Source organism: Lithobates pipiens, unplaced genomic scaffold, assembly GCF_037356315.1.
Source record: "Lithobates pipiens isolate NorthernLeopardFrog02 unplaced genomic scaffold, aLitPip1_a1.2 Scaffold_18, whole genome shotgun sequence".
Classification (NCBI taxonomy): Eukaryota; Metazoa; Chordata; class Amphibia; order Anura; family Ranidae; genus Lithobates; species Lithobates pipiens.
Window position 1 is genome coordinate 510,982,009 of NW_027507758.1, and position 15,382 is coordinate 510,997,390.

At 44.1% G+C, this 15,382-nt stretch overlaps 1 long non-coding RNA gene across 1 annotated transcript in view; it reads left to right on the forward strand.

Moving 5' to 3' along the window:
- The first annotated feature begins 2,967 nt into the window (after positions 1 to 2,967).
- The window catches only part of LOC143988836 (uncharacterized), a 31,049-nt gene continuing 18,634 nt past the window's right edge, over positions 2,968 to 15,382 (forward strand). Inside the window, exon 1 of the long non-coding RNA XR_013276925.1 lies at positions 2,968 to 3,149. This is a non-coding gene — a long non-coding RNA (uncharacterized LOC143988836). The remainder of the gene's footprint in view (positions 3,150 to 15,382) is intronic.

Below are 15,382 nucleotides of genomic sequence, written 5' to 3' on the forward strand. Positions count from 1 at the left end.
AGCTCATGAGCTTTTATATTGTGGGTCTCAATAGCCAAACCGCTAAATTTAGCGTTTGTAAGGTAGGATGGAATACCGGACCTTGTGAGAGAAGGGCTGGCCATAGCGGTAGGGTCCCCTATTGTCATTTTTACGATCTCTGCAAACCAAGATCTCCTGGGCCACAAGAATCCCCTCCTTTCCTTCTTGCTTGATCCTGCGAGAAGGCGCAGAAGCAGCAGAACAGGAGGGAGCGCATAGATCAGTGAAGAAAGGATCCCTTTGTCCTTGACACAAAGTTGTCAATCTTGTTGTTGAACCTGGACGCAAATAGATCCACGTCTGGAGCTCCCTATTTTTGGCATATTGACAGAAAGATGTCGAGGTGAAGGGAACATTCTCCCGGGAATAATTGTTGGTGACTCCAATAGTCCGTCTGCCAATTCCCAGTCCCTGGAATGAAAATTGCTGATAGGCACGGAATGTTGTTTCCCAAGATAGAATATGATTCACCTCTCTCCGACTTCTTGTGACCCCTTGGTGATTTACATAGGCCACAGCTGTGGCATTTTCGGATTGGAACCTGACAGGACAATTCCGTAGTCTGAGCATCCAGGCCTCCAGGCCTCCAGGGCCAGGGGTACTGCTTGAATCTTTAGAATATTGATGGGCAAGGTCATCTCTGATTTGGACCATTCCCCTAGGACAGACTGCTTCCTAGCCACGAAGGCTGGCATCTGTTGTTACCACCTTCCAGGTAACTGGTAGAAAGGATTTTCCTTTTTGAAGATTCTTGGATATCAACCACCAATTGACGCAGTTGGAAATCACACCCCTAAATCGCCAATCACATGTCAAACCAGGGCAAAACGTCCATGTATATGCCCCACTACAGCCACATTCAGACTCATATAAGATCAAAAATATGATGAGCTTGTTGAAAACAAATTAATAAACCAAATGGTATAGAAAGCAACCTGGTCAATATGTATAACAATTACCCAATATAACCAAACCATACAGTGGATACAAAAAAATAAAAGATAATAAAGATACCTAAAATAATGATATTAGACAAATACAATGATCCGGTACACATCTTTTCCATTCAGCCCTGTAACGACCATTAGTATGCACATCAGTAGTAATATTCTTAAAGTTCTAATGTATTCCAGGGAAAGTGAATAGGTTGCAAAGCAAAAATTCAAAGGGATTGATTTACTAAAACCAGAGAGTGCAAAATAGAGTACAGTTCTGTCTGCGTTACTTCCAGTTTAATGCCATATAGTTCTGTGTGCATTACTGCCTGTTTAACGCCATTTACTTCTGTGTGCGTTACTGCCGGTTTAACGCCATATAGTTGTGTGTGCGTTACTGCCAGTTTAACGCCATTTACTTCTGTGTGCGTTACTGCCGGTTTAACGCCATATAGTTTAGTATGTGTTACTGCCAGTTTAACGCCATATAGTTCTGTGTGCCTTACTGCCAGTTTAATGCCATTTACTTCTGTATGCATTACTGCCAGTTTAACGCCATATGGTTTTGTGGGCGTTACTGACAGTTTAACGCCATATAATTCTGTGTGTGTGTTACTGCCAGTTTAACGCCACATAGTTTTGTGCATTACTGCCAGTTTAACACCATTTACTTCTGTGTGTGTTACTGCCAGTTTAACACCATATAGTACTGTACATTTGGCGCATTATATTGCCGTATATTATAGAGTAACCGTGGAGTGTGTCTGTGTAGTGTGAGTACTCAAATTAAAGTGCACCAAATTCCACTTTACATAAATTAAAGTGCATCTACGTACAGATTTCCACTTCTTCTTTACATTTGCTTATAAGCACCGCACCCTCCCAATAATGTCTGGGAGGACAACAAGGAGAGGCAGACGTTCCCTTGGCACTGTAAGGGGGCCAGCAACAAATGTGTCCACAGGCAAAGGTGGATGTCCCCAAGCAGGGCATAATTTCCTCTGTTTAGTGAGTTTGCCCATGCTATCCAGCCACAGCATGCAGAGGAGGTGGTGGAGTGGTTTACTAAACCTTCCTCATCCTCCTCATCCTATGTCACACAAGCAGAGACAGGTGTGTAATCCCATGCAGGCACCACAGATACAAAAAGACCAATTTCTATGCACCTGTTACTTCTATCCAAAGTCAAAGTGACACCAGAATGTATCCAAAAAATCTCTAATCTTGTTCCCAGTGCACTACATTGTTGCTCCATCATACATACTGGCTCCCCAGCTGTTGCTAAGCAAAATAAAGGCAGCTTGCAGGAAAAATGTCTTTTTGTTGGGCTTTATAAATGCAATTATTGCTGCAGCAGATTCTAAGCATGGTACAGATCTGCCACTTTACAGGTAGACCAAGGGGACCCCCAGACACTATATTGGAAGTTGTTATGCTTTCACTTTAAACATAAAAACATCACTGCTCATTTAAAAATTACGTTTTTCACAAACTTTTCTTTTATTGATACATGTCCCCTATGGCAAGACACGGACCCCTATAACCATTGTATGCCCAATAACTTGCATATTAGCCTTCAAAATGGGCACTTTTGATTTTTGATGTTCGGGTCCCATTGACTTTAATGGGGTTCGTTATTCGGGTCCGAACTTTTGCGGCGTTTGAAAGTTCTTGTGCAAACCCAACAGCGGTCCGTTCGGCCCATCCCTACTCCATAACCTACATTGGAAACCCGATACCCTACATTGGAAGTAGAAGCAAAGCAATGAGAATCACAGTTCAGGGAAAATGAAGAAATAAAATATTTTATAATGTTAAATAAATAAAATTTAAAATAATGAAAAAAGAAAAAGAAAAAAAAAAACTTTTAGAAGAACAGCCAACATAAGTTTAAGAAGAGTTGACTGGCTGAAGCGTATTCAATGAAAGGGGAATTGAGCTGCTTGTAATGAGACAGGGCTGGTGACTTCAGAGCTAATAGCAGCAAATACAGAGTTAACTGGCAGAAATCCATGCAGTGAAAGGAGAAAGAAATGGCTGAATGATAGAGAGAGACAAGGGAGCTGACATCAGACAGCGGTGTAATCAGAGCGATTGCAGATACTGGAAGTTGCAAAGAAACAGCTAAAAGAAGGACATACAGAGAGGCTGGGTGAACTGATACCAACAATTTGCAGCAGAGGAAGAGTTCAGGTGCGTGACTAGGAGGTGATGCTATGCTGACATACAGATCTCTGCAATATCTGATGAAGAATGCCAGGGGAAGTAAGTGTACGTAATACAGTCTATGGTAGTGGAATAAGGCCCAGAGGACAGACTACAGATGAATATAAATAATATTAACTAAATCCTAGGGCTTCGAGCAAAGTCCAGACACAGATGGCTGTTAAATTAGGAATCATGCACAATGGATGTTTTTTTCAGCTGCTCCTAGGGGTGTCAGGCGTTTTTTTTTTTTTTTCTTTTCTTTTTTCCTGCCTTTAAATGCTCCTACATGTTAGTCTATGTGTTCATGCAAACATAGGCTTTTAGAGGAGTTTAGAGGTAGAGGCATTTAGAGGCAGAAAAAAAAAACACTGCGAGTGCATCTAGGAGTAGCAGAGTTTAGGTAGTAAAAGTACTTGTCGCTTCTAAACGTGTGTAGACACATCTAAACGTGTGTTAATGCCATGCACTTTTAGCACTTGAGAGTTAATTAAATTACATGGCCAGAATAATAATTTATTTATTATTTACAATTAAATGAATTAACATGCAAGCGCTTGACACCTGTAAAGGCTGATAAACACGCCTAAATGCACACTTATACAAGCGTCAGGTGTTTTTTCTGCTAAAACGCTGATGCTAGGAGAGTTGGCAAAACGTGCTGTGTGCATGATGTCTAAAGTGATGCGAAACTACACTATATTGTGAAAAGTATTGGTATGCCTGCCTTTACATGCACATGAACTTTACTGGCATCCCAGTTTTAGTCCATAGGGATCAGTATTGAGTTGGCCCACCCTTTGCAGCTATAACACCTTCAACTCTTCTGGGAAGACTGTCCACAAGGTTTAGGAGTGTGTTTATGGGAATGTTTAACCATTCTTCCAAAAGTGCATTTGTGAGGTCAGCCACTGATGTTGGACGAGAAAACCTGGCTCACAGTCTCTGCTTGAATTCATCCTAAAGGTGTTCTATCGGCTTGAAGTTAGGACAGTCAAGTTCTTCCACCCTAAACCCGCTCATCCATGTTTCTATGGACCTTTCTTTGTGCACTAGTCCAAATCATTTGGTGGAGGGGGGATTAGGGTGTGGGGTTGTTTTTTTTAGGGGTAGGGCTTGGCCCCTTAGTTCCAGTGAAGGGAACTGTTAAGGGGTCAGCATAACAAGACATTTTGGACTATTTCATGCTCTCAATTTTGTGGGAACAGTTTGGGGATGGCCCCTTCCTGCTAATAGCTAATATTAGCTAATAGCTAATATTAATTTGCTATTGTCACACAAATGGGTGGGTTCAGGGCGCAGTGCTCTGTGCCCCAAGCCCACCCTTTTATGAATACAAAAAATGAAATCCAATGAGTCCCTCACCCTGCATGTAGATTAGGGGGGGTGGTGCCCCTGCACTCCTAAGGCCCCTTTCACACGGGGCGGATGATCCACCGTGATGATCTGCTAGCTCAGCGGGGATCGCTCCGTTGTCCCCACTGAGCCGGCGGCGGACAGGGCGGTCTCCGCACACTGTGCAGGGACCGCCCTGTCAGCTCTCCGTTCTCCTTTTATGGGGATCGGATGAGCACGGACCGTCTGTCCGTGTTCATCAGATCCGCTCTGCAGATGGATAGAAAAATTGGATTTTCCTCCGTCTGCAGAATCGGACAGTAGCGGAGGCAGACAATAGCGGGTGTCTTCGTATGTTTATCCGCAGACACCCGCTATCCCATAGGGATGCATGTATGTCCGTATTTCATCCTCAAACGGATGGATGAAATACGGACATACTGTCCGCATGTGTGAAAGGGGCCTAAAGGAGTGGCTGCCACTGTCTGAAACCCATGTGACAGATGGACAATACAGGGCCAAATCATTGTCACTCTATAAGAGGGAATGTCTAGATAAATATCTTCATGGTAGGTTTAAAGGGTATTATTAAAATGAGAGCTGCAGAACTAAAAATTACTTTTGAAAAAACCTTAACAGGTTAAGCCTATATGAGATTTAAATGATTGGGTTTACATATACTGTATAGTATAATTAAAGGCAAAACTTTTTTTTCTAGTTTTGCTTAGGCCGCGTACACACGGGCGGATTGTCTGGCCAACTAAGTCCGTCAGACAATCCGACAGACAATCCGTCCTACTTTTGAATGAACGGACTTGACCACACACGATGAACAGACAGTCCGCTGAAAGCTTGCGCGATGACGTGTACAGCACGTACGACGGGACTAGAAATACGACGTCCAATACACTGCAATGCAACCTTCGGCCATGTAAATCCTTTCTGAGCATGCGCCATACTTAGTCCGTCCAACTTGCCTACTCACGAGCGGACTGTCCGCTGAAACCAAGTTTGGACGGACTGTATTACGGAAATTCCGAAAGACTTAGTCCGCCAGACTGTCCGCTGAAAAAGTCAGCTGAAGCCCACACACAAGCGGACTGTCCGCTGAAACACGTTTCAGCGGACTAAGTTGGACGGACAATCCTCTCGTGTGTACGCGGCCTTGCATGAGCGGACTTGCCCACACACGAGCGGACTGTTTCAGCGAACTGTTTGCCAAACAGTTCGCTCAACTTTTGAAATGAACGGACTCGCCCACGTAAGGCGGAGGCAAGTCCGCCCATTTTGAGCGCGTGTACAGGTAGGCGGGGCCCTCGAAGGAGACGTCGCGGGCTCCGCCGCCTGGAATGGACTTAAAGGGACACCCAACGCCGAAAAAAATCGGCGTGGGGGTTCCCCTTTAAGTCCATTCCAGGCGGCGGAGCCCGCGACGTCTCCTTCGCGGGCCCCGCCTACCTTGACACGCGCTCGAAATGAGCGGACTTCCCTCCGAGCGGGAACAGTTTGCTCATTTCGAAAGTAGCCTACACACGGGCGGACTGTTCGCTCAAACAAAGTTTCAGCGGACAGTTTTTCGGAATTTCCGAAAGACTTTGTCCGTCAAACTGTCCGCTGAAACTGTCCGCTGAAGCCCCACACACGGGCGGACTGTCCGCTGAAACACTGTTCAGCGGACAAAGTTGAGCGAACAGTCCGCCCGTGTGTACGCGGCCTTAGAGTGTAGAGGGATTAGAACACCTATTCGATTTTTATTGCTGTGTCCCCGTTAGAGAGATTCATGCTCTCCATTTGTCACGATTACTGTTCTCATCGAAAGTAAAAGCAAATCATAAATATTAGATTGTCCCCAGAACAGTAGAGGGGATATCTTCCAGTGGGGATACTAATTCTTGAAACCTTGGTGACAACATGGAATTTCCTCATTTTGGAGGGATTTCCTCTCATTTCCTGTTTTGGCTCTTGGACAGGAAGTGAAGGGATATCTCCCCTATGGCAAAAAAACAGGCAGGTGTTTCATCCCTCCCTTACTCTATCCAAAAAAAGGTTTTGCTTATAGTTTTACTTTGAGGACGCAGATTGTGTCAGTCCCTTCACTGCTGCTGCAACTCCCTTCCAAAATGTTGGGCAACCAAGTAAGTCACCTGCTACAGGAGGAGAAAAAGAAGAGAAGCAGCATCTTTCAGCAACCTGTGATGGACTAAAGTAGGTAAATATGCATATACTCACATATCTATAACTCAGTTCCCTCCCACAATGACAAAGCCTTCATTTTTACAATTCTCACACCAAGAAGACACATGATTTTTGGAAATCAGAGAAAGATAATTACATTTCTTTGATGTATATGGTATAATGTTGACAGTGACTAGGGCCTAATTATGATCTGAACAACTGTCACACAGCTGCTAGTTAACTATACAGAGGGAGGAGACTGTATATCCCCCTTGTAGCTGTTCCATCTGCACCCCTTGCCTGAGAAAGGAATCTGTATCAGATGCTTATAATCGGTGGTGCTTCAGCTGATACAACATTTCCACATGAGATATTATTATCACCAAACTGAATTCAATCAATAGCAAACTGTAAAAAAAAATCTGCATATGGTTTATTCTTTTCATACTCAATAGAGGATTAATTTATAGCATTTAACATCTTAGAGCAAACCCTTAAAGCTGAACATTGATTTAAAGTTGAATTTTATCGATAGCAACTTGATAAAAATAATGTTCTTTAGTAAGGAACATACATTCCACATTGATAATTATGCTACCAAAATGAAGTGCTGTTAATTGCCTCCAGCATTGTTACTGTTCCATCTTGCTGGAGTTGCCATACTGCCGAAGCCCAGAGCCCCTGAACAGCAGTAAATATTTAGGCTGTCAGCAGATTCAACTCTACAAATGTTGCAGTGCCTAAAATTAGAGAGCAACTGAGCATGTGCAGGGCAGGGAGAGACAGTGTATTATTGGATTTTAAACAGTATAGGTACTTATTTTAATTGTTTTACATAGCTATACCTGCAAAAGGGGCCAGCCTGAAGTGATCTGGAAAGATTGAAAGGTGAAGGGTGGTGACCACCTATGGGATTGTGGCAGACAATGGAAACTGCTGGAAGCTGTTAAGAAATTTGAAAATAAATACTTACCAGTGATCAGTGGTGGCTGGTGCTCAAAATTTTTGAGGGGGGCGCAAATGGAAAAATACTGCCCCCCCCCCCCCCCCCATCAATTGCAGCCTCACTGTGCGCATCAAATGCAGCCACTGTGCCCATCAAACGCAGCCACTGTGTCCATCATATGCAGTCACTTGTGCCTGTCAAATGCAGCCAAATGTGCCCATCAAATGCAGCCACTTGTGCCCAGTATATTTAATCACTTGTGCCCAGTATATACAGCCACTTGTGCCAATCAAGTGCAGCCACTTTGCTCATCATATGCAGCCATTTGTGCCCATGAAATGCAGCCACTTGTGCCCATCAAATGCAGCCAGGCTCGGCTGTCACTTCACTAACCCCCCCCCCCCCCCCCGGCCAGTCCACTCACCGCTCCTCTACTGTTGTGACAGGGCACTCCTCCTCGGTGGGAAGCGGCGGCTCTCCTCGGTGGCTCTCCTCCTTGGCAGCTCTCCTCGGCGGCTCTCCTCCTCAGCAGTTTTCCTCCTCGTGAGAAGTGGCGGCTGCGGCTCCTGTGTCCGCTCGTGACCAGCGTGACCAATTCTCTCACATGCCTTTGCTGGAGATCCGTGAGAATAATCCTGATGATTTCAGGAATTATCTCCGGATGATGGACCCCATTTGTTCACCATTTGTTGGCTTTGCTGTCCCCTTATATTACAAAGCAGGACACCTGCATGCGGCAAGCCATCATTCCCGAACAGAGGCTAGTCGCCACGTTGCAGTAATTGGCGACTGGGAGAAGTCTGCAGGACAAGTTCTCATCAGGCATCTCCTCCCAGGCTCTGGGGATCATTATTCCAGAGACCTGTTCTGCCATCATTCAAGTCCTGCAGAAGGACTATATTAGGGTAAGATTTCTCCTTTAACATCACATTCTATGTATTTCATGTTTGCTAATGTGTTGTATTTATTTCATCATTCCCTAAATACCATGGTTGTAATATGCTGTGAAGATGCACCCAAATTGAGAATCAAAGTAGGGATTTCCCTCCTCATCCCTTGCCGAATGTCAACATGAGCTAGCTCCCATCATGGGGGATCAATGGACGTGTTTCAGAGGTGCAACCCCTTCCTCTCAGCTACTTTAGTTGCGAGGAAGGGGTTGCACCCACAAAACGCATACATTGATATTCCGTGATGGCGGATAGCATATGTTGACACACTGTGTGCATCTTCAAAATTTGGCTTCCAATATACTTTTAAAAAGTTAGAAAAATACTAAAAATTTAAACTATTTGGATAATTTTGGTGAGTTTTAGATTCTGCCTAAAACATAAAATGATGTTTTTTAGTCTTTTTTGCACATCATTGATGTCTTCCTTGATCATCTGTACATCACAATTGCACACCAAATTGCACACCATGATCTCCCCGATGAGGATCTGTGCACTTGCACTTGTGAAATTAGTTTCTTCTTCCACAACATCCACATCACCTAAAATTAAAAAACATACCATGTATTATAAATATGCAGGCATACATCTATTACCTGAAGCTGTGGTCTCAGACACTGACCTGTTGTGGTCACTATTTCACCCAATTTATAAACCTCTCCTGCCTCCACATCCTCTGGTTGTGGTGTGGGGATTTCGCCTTCTTTAGGAGGTTGTGGGTACGTAGTGTCCTCTGATGTCCCAAGTCTTTTCTCCCCTATGTGAATAAAAAAGGTATACTTGGCACACAGATATTTGAGGGCAGAAATAGTAATATGAAACAAAGCCATCTAGACAACAATGTAGTAAACTTCTTTTAATACAAATAGGCATGAACAAATGTTAACCTGCATCTGCCAAAAACATTGTATTAGTGGGCGAACGATCGTTGTTTACTACAAATGATTATTGTGCCCACGAACCTGAAACTTGCCATTTTAAACTGTACAATAGTAAAGAAAAGCACATGGAGTGTAATAATTATAATAGGCACATGCAACAAAATACTTACTTTTTTGCAGCACTCTCTTGATTCTTCTGTACTGATCCTGCTCCCTCAATTTGAGGTCTGACCATCATTTCCTCAGTTGATCCTTGGATCACAAATTTACTCATGATCTTGGCCTTTCTCACATTTGGGTTGCTGTACGGTCCATGCTTCCCGTCATAGTCTGCCCTCCATTTCTACAAAGGACATATTAGAGGCCTTAAATCGCCTCTGAAATCGGGATGTTTGTTCCTCCGGGCTTTCGTCATCCTCCTCATTGCTGTTCTCTTCTGCATCCACTTGCACTTTCTTTGCCATGTGCTCTCCCACTGCGCCAAAAGAGAAGGTGTGGGGAATAGACTAGAAATAAGGTCAGGGGCGGGCGGAGTTTCAGGCATGCACAGTGTGTTTAAAGCATAACATGCGTGCGTCGTACGTATGATCTTTGAGCGGAGGATGGATTAGCATAAGCGCCAATCATGATAACGAAGGTACAATTTGAACTTGGGGCATCGGTGATCTATACTGCTTCTAGATTGAGGCCTATATTGGGACAAGATTAGAAGAGTTTAGCCTGACATTAGCATTTGTCTTCTGGTGTGTCTTGCAGAGAAAATTGATTGATTCAATGATCATGACTTCCTCCCCCAATTCATTGATATATACAGAGAGCTACTCTGTCTGTGGCAGGTGAAACTCCCCTTTTATACTAATAAAAGAAAGAGGCAGGCAGCGCTGGATCAAACATCAACTATTTGAAGGCCAAAATTGGTGGCCTTAGGAGCACTTATAATAGGGAGCGCAAGATGGTCCAGGATTCCATTAGATCAGGAGCAGATGACATTTATGTCCCCAGGCAGTGGTACTACGACAGACTGTGATTTTTGTCAGACCAGACTGAAATTAGGCCATCACTCTTAACCATTCCTTCCACACTTCCTTCCACTCTTCCTTCCACCTCAGATGAGACTTCCGGAGTCAAACCTGGACCTTCCACCCACGGAAGAAGATGTGGAGGAGCCCAGCTTGAGTCAGGAATAGCATTGTTCAACACATTTCTCAAAATTGTGTTTGATTGATGAATAATAAACTAAAACTATGTCCCATTTTCATACACAGGGAAGCCTCAGCCAGCAGGAGGCTGTGGAAAGTGGCAGCCAGGAGGTGGCAGGGGAAAGTGGCAGCCAGGAGGTGGTGGGGGAAAGTGGCAGCCAGGAGGTGGCCAGGCCCAGTAGCCTGACCGAATCCCAGGTTCCTCCCCTCCGCCTTCCAACAAAAAGTACCAGGAAGGGGAGGAAGATGAAGGAGTCATCGCTTTCTTTGATTCGGGAGGCTACTGCGACCCTCAGAACCACCCCCAATCTTCAAGAGGCCTATGCCTGCATGGTAGCCGGCAAAATGCAGGAAATGGAGCTGGGCCAATGCCTATGTTGTGAGGAAGTGATCTATCTGGCCCTAAATAAGGGGTTGAGGGGCGAAATCCCAAGCAAACCCCACCTGTGTGAGTTGGACCATCCTCTTCCTTCACCTCCTGCCACAACTCCAACACCAGAGCCACAGCCCGGAAGCAAGCGTGGAAGCAAAACAAGAGAGTGATGGCCTGGGTTCAGTCTGGTCTGACAAAAGTCACAGGCTGTTGTATGACCACAGCCTCAGGACATATACAATATGTAAACTGCTGCTGTTCCTGATCTCTTGGAGTCCTGGACTGGATTGTGCTCCCTATTAAATGGACTCCTCATGCTACCAATTTTGTCTGTCAAATAATTGATGTGTGCCCTGGGATACAAAGGCTTCACCAATTTTACCAGTTTATCCAGTGTTGCCTTCCTCTTTATTTTGTTATGAAATATAATAAATGCCTAGTTTATTTTCATAAATCCTTGGCTATGTGTTTTAGTTCAAAACTGACAGTTTGTATGCGAGTAGGCGGGTACATTTCAAAAATACAATGTCAAATTAACAAGGGACACCAAACAACCTCCTCGAGGTTAAAAAATACAAGATAATAATGGTTGGTAAAATGATAAAAAAATATTACGGAGATCACTAGAAAAAAAAGGAGATATTGATAAAAAAATAATTTAAAAAATCACTAGAAAAATACATTTGAAACATTATTATGGAGATCTGACGAAAATAATAAAAAATATTATTCAGGAGATCACCAAAAATAATAAAGAAATCAGTTTGTCAGAACTCTGTGTGAATATCAGCAAAAAAAACTTCATTATTCTAGCATTCTAAAGAAGAAGAGAATGCACTGCATTAAAAAATAAAAAACTTTGCAGTGTGACGTATGTGCTATCTCCATTATGAACGCTTGTTTTACCAGACCGAGTGATTCCATCTCATACTTGATTCAGAGCATGCATCGGACTTGTGTACACACGCTCAGAATTTATGACAACGGATTTTGTTGTTGGAAAATTTGAGAACCAGCTCTCAAATTTTGTTGGTCGGAAATTCCGACAAAAAATGTCCGAAGGAGCCTACACACGGTCAGAATTTCTGACAATAAGCTCAGATCGAATATTTGTTGTCAGAAATTCCAATCGTCTGTACGTGGCATAATGGTAAATCCAAAGCACAATTTTTAGCTGCTTTAAGATAGTTGGTTGCTACCTGTGAATTTGGTATTCTAACAGATGAATTTATTACTAGTATACAGGATTTATATACCGTATATACTCGAGTATAAGCCGAGATTTTCAGCCTCTTTTTTGAGGCTGAAAGTGCCCCCCTCGGCTTATACTCGAGTCATCGCTGTCTGCCCGCTCGATCAGCGTGTCGAGCAGACAGACAGCGGCCATTCTATTCAAAAGCCGCGCCTCCGGCTCCGCCTTCGCCTGTGATAGGCGGAACACTGAATTTCCCAGCAGCCTGTGTTCCGCCTATCACGGACATCGTATCATCCTCGTACTACGGACGAGGATGATACGACGTCTGTGATAGGCGGAACACAGGCTGCTGGGAAATTCAGTGTTCCGCCTATCACAGGCGAAGGCGGCGGCGCAGCTTTTGAACTTTACAATGGCCGCCGACGAAGAGGGCACGGGACGGCACGGCACGGGACGGGACGGGACGGGGGCAAGGCAAGGCACGACACGGGACGGATGCAAGGAGGCAAGGCACGGGACGGAGGCAAGGAGGCAAGGCACGGGACGGAGGCTCGGGACAAAGGTAGGCTGGACACACACACACACACACACACACACACACACACACACACACACACACACACACACACACACACACACACACACACACACACATGGATGGAGACACACACAGGGATGGATGGATGGATGGATGGAGACACACACACACAGGGATGGATGGATGGATGGATGGAGACACACACACACAGGGATGGATGGATGGATGGATGGAGACACACACACACAGGGATGGATGGATGGATGGACACACACACACACAGGGATGGATGGACGGACACACAGGGATGGACGGACACACAGGGATGGACGGACACACAGGGATGGACGGACACACAGGGATGGACGGACACACACACAGGGATGGACAGGCATGTCTCACCCTCGGCTTATACACGAGTCAATAAGTTTGCCAGTTTTTTTGGGGGTAAATTGGGGGCCTCGGCTTATATTCGGGTCGGCCTATACTCGAGTATATACGGTACCATAGCACCAACAATTTGCACAGTGCTTTACAACATAAAGGGAAAAAGTACAGTTACAATACAATAAAATACAAGAGAGTTAAGAGGGCTCTGCTCATAAGAGTTTACAAACTTATAGGGTGTGGCAAGTGGCACAAAAGGTAATAACTGTGAGGGATGACCTGAGAATTAAAGCAGTTGTAAACCCAAAAGCAAACATGTATTATATTGCAGCTTACCAATACTTAAATGTGATTGCTGCATTTGTTTCCTTTTTTTAGGTTTTCTTTATTCTATTTTTATCTGGTGATCCAGGCTGCAAGTCTGTTGTTTTTTTTTTAAAGCACAAACTCTTCAATAGAATGTATCAGTTTACATGGATGAGACAAATCACTTAACACTGGTAGGGGTAAATAAAATGATCAGGTTTTATTTATTTATTATTTATTCATTCAAAACCTTTATTCCAAAAGGAAAAAAACTATTCTCTGTAATAGCTTATAAAGTGTTAGCTGGAGCTAACCACCACCACCACCCCCCAGACTGACAATGGTGCTGTCTGCTGTGCCTCCTATGCACATTCCTCCAGGTTGTGTCTTACTAATATGGGGATTGTTTTATTGGCCAGATTACCAGATGAAAACAGAAGGGAAAAAAAACTGATGCAGCCACCACATCTAATGATTGGTAAATACCATGCTTCCATTGCAGATAAACCTTTGTGCAATGCAGTAATTTCTCCTGCCTCTATTAACAAGGGCTGCTCCATTATCCAGGGCCGTCTTTAAGGCAGGGCAAAAGGGGCAGCTGCCCAGGGCCCTGTCATTGTTGTGGGGCCCAAAGTAGCTGCCTCATACTTGCCAACTATCCCCGTTTACATTCCCTTGTCCCTTGAAGTTTTAGTCCTGTGCTGCTACTAATGCTGCCCAGCTCTGCCCTATTGTTGTGTACAGATGACTCACCTGCAGACCTGTGTTTACATGTAAATACTGGCATTAATATGTAAATAGCAGTCACATGCATATGTAAATAGCTGAGGCCAACGGCATTGATATGTAAATATAGGCAACATTCATAGGTATATCATGCCCCCCTGAAGTGAGGAGAAGATGTGCTGTAACCTATCGGCACCAGTGAGCAGTATTACTGTACAGTAATCTCTAGCAGCCAATCAACAAGCAGAAATGTGCTGTAACCCCTAGCAACTAATCAGTAAGCCTTAAGAAGTGCTGTAACCTCTAGCAACCAGTCAGTAAGCAGTAATGATATACTGTAACCTCTGGCAACCAATCGCAATCGCTGCCTGATCTGATATAGTAAACTGATTGTAAGTCTAGCTGCTATTTATTGTATGTCTCAGAGAAGGTGGAGAGCGAAATTGCATGGTGGGGGGGGGGGGGGCCCTAAGAAAATTTTTGCCCAGGGTCCAATCAATATTAAAGACGGCCCTGCCATTATCCTTATACTTGTTAAAGGATCTGCTCTCTCCATACTGCCTGAGAAAGTCTACTGGAAGTACTCCACTTACTCCACCTACTCTGAAATGTATTTGTTTTCTTAGAGACCCTATGTCTATGCTTGGTTACCTGTCAGTGAAGTAAGATGCAAATCAACTAGTGTGCAAGCTGTGATCTCTACATGCAATGCAATCTACAATTAATGAATGGTCTTATCACAACAGCCTTAGTTGCCCCTATGCTATAAGTTTATTTGAATGTATATATTTATATAGCACTGATAATTTACACAGCACTTTACATTTACATCAGTCCCAGCACTCAAGGAGCCAACAATCTAAGGCCCCTATCTCACATGCATGCATATACAGTATATATATGAGCCAATTAACCTACCAACATATATTTGGAGTGTTAGAAGAAACCTGAGTACCTAAAGGAGACTCATGCAAGCACAGGTAAAACATACAAACTCCATTTAGGTCATGTCCCAGTTGGGTTTCAGACCGAAGACCCTAGTTCAGCAAGGCAGCAGTACTAACCACGAAGCCACTGTCCAAAGTTTCACCAACAAACTTCACTGCTGGATAAGAAGAGAAGGAACCCCACTGCATTTATTACCTATAAGCAGGGCTGGACTGGGACAAAAATTTGTCCCTGGACTTCATCCAGATGGGCCCACTTTAAT